The sequence below is a fragment of the Malurus melanocephalus genome, unplaced genomic scaffold, assembly GCF_030028575.1.
Source record: "Malurus melanocephalus ecotype Western Australia unplaced genomic scaffold, MMel_1.1 scaffold_2615, whole genome shotgun sequence".
NCBI classification, from domain to species: Eukaryota; Metazoa; Chordata; class Aves; order Passeriformes; family Maluridae; genus Malurus; species Malurus melanocephalus.
Genome location: NW_026625847.1, coordinates 3,720 through 5,875, shown reverse-complemented (window position 1 = coordinate 5,875; position 2,156 = coordinate 3,720). Strand labels below are relative to the sequence as shown.

At 48.5% G+C, this 2,156-nt stretch overlaps 1 long non-coding RNA gene across 1 annotated transcript in view; it reads left to right on the top strand.

Moving 5' to 3' along the window:
* The window catches only part of LOC130587880 (uncharacterized), a 5,791-nt gene extending 3,635 nt beyond the window's left edge, over nt 1–2,156 (top strand). Inside the window, exons 2-3 of the long non-coding RNA XR_008966866.1 lie at nt 957–1,086; nt 2,140–2,156. This is a non-coding gene — a long non-coding RNA (uncharacterized LOC130587880). The remainder of the gene's footprint in view (nt 1–956; nt 1,087–2,139) is intronic.

Here is a 2,156-nt window from a genome sequence, read left to right as displayed (position 1 = left end):
TCACTCACTGGTCACTCTGACCCCCAGACCAACAAGAAGACCGGCCAGCCCATGATCAATGGGGGTTGGATATTTGGGTCAGTGGTCACTGTGGGGGGTTGGTGGTCACTCTGGGGGGGTTGGTAGCCACACTGGTCACTCACTGGTCACTCTGACCCCCAGACCAACAAGAAGACGGGTCAGCCCATGATCAATGGGGGTCAGTGGTCACTGTGGGGGGTTGGTAGCCACACTGGTCACTCAGTAGCCACACTGGTCACTCACTGGTCACTCTATTCCCCCCAGACCAATAAGAAGACCGGCCAGCCCATGATCAATGGGGGTTGGTTCCCATGGGTCAGTGGTCACTGTGGGGGGTTGGTAGCCACACTGGTCACTCAGTGGTCACTCAGTGGTCACTCATTGGTCACTCACTGGTCACTCAGTGGTCACTGTGGGGGGTTGGTAGCCACACTGGTCACTCAGTAGCCACACTGGTCACTCACTGGTCACTCTTTTCCCCCCAGACCAATAAGAAGACCGGCCAGCCCATGATCAATGGGGGTTGGATATTTGGGTCAGTGGTCACTTTGGGGGGGTTGGTAGCCACACTGGTCACTCAGTGGTCACTCTGGTCATTCCAGACCAACACTCAGACTGGCCAGCCCATGATCAATGGGGGTTGGTTCCCATGGGTCAGTGGTCACTCAGTGGTCACTGTGGGGGGTTGGTGGTCACTGTGGGGGGTTGGTAGCCACACTGGTCACTCAGTGGTCACTCACTGGTCACTCTTTTCTCCCCAGACCAACAAGAAGACCGGCCAGCCCATGATCAATGGGGGTCAGTGGTCACTCTGTGATCATTGTGGGGGGTTGGTGGTCACAGTGGGGGGTTGGTAGCCACACTGGTCAGTCACTGGTCACTCAGTAGCCACACTGGTCACTCAGTGGTCACTCACTGGTCATTTTTCCCCCCAGACCAACAAGAAGACCGGCCAGCCCATGATCAATCTCTACACCGACCGCGAGACCGGCAAGCTGAAGGGCGAGGCCACCGTGTCCTTCGATGACCCCCCCTCGGCCAAAGCGGCCATCGACTGGTTCGATGGTCAGTCACTAAATCATCAATTTTCACCCCAAAATTCACCCTTTTAAACCTTAAAATTACTCTTTTTATCCCCAAAATTACCCTTTTTCCTGTTCCAAAATTCCCCTTTTCCCATCCTTTAAATCCCCATTTTCCTATCCCCAAATTCTGCATTTTAAGCCCAGAATTCCCGTATTTAACCCCAAAATTCACCTTTTTAACACCAAAATTCACCTCTTCCTGTCCTCAAAATTCGCCTCTTCCAAATCCCAAAGTTCTCATTTTTAACAGCAAAATTCACCTTTTCCCATCCCTAAAATTCCCGTTTTCCTGTCCCCAAATTCCCACTTTTTAACCCCCAAATTCACCCTTTTTAGCTTCAAAATTCACCTCTTCCTAATCCCCAAAATCATCCTTTTTAACCCCAAAATTCACCTTTTCCAAATCCCAAAGTTTACCTCTTTTACCCCAAAATCACCTTTAACCCCAAAATCCTCTTTTTAACTCCAAAATTCACCTTTTCAACCCTAAAATTCACTCTTTTGATCCCCAAAATTGCCTTTTTGAACCCCAAAATTCTTGTTTTTCCTATCCCAAAATTCACCCTTTTTAACCCCAAAATTCACCTTCTCCCATCCCCAGAATTACCCTTTTTAACCCCAAAATTCCCATTTTTCCCCCATTTTTCCTTTTCTTTTCCCCCATTTTCCCCCATTTTTTCGTTTTCCCCCATTTTCCCCCCATTTTCCCCCCATTTTTCCCCCGTTTTTTCCCTCTTTTTCCCCATTTTTCACCCCAAAATCCCCATTTTTTTTCCCATTTTTTCCCTTTTTTCCCATTTCCCCTCCCCCACCCCATTTTTTCCCATTTTTCCTCATTTCCCCATTTCTGACCCCATTTTGGTGTTCCAGGGAAGGAATTTTCTGGCAATCCCATCAAGGTTTCGTTTGCCCCATTTTCCCCCATTTTTCCCCCATTTTCCCCCATTTTTCCCCCATTTTTTTCATATTTTTTTCCCATTTTTCCCCATTTTTCCCAATTTCCCCATTTCTGACCCCATTTTGGTGTTTCCAGGGAAGGAATTTTCGGGC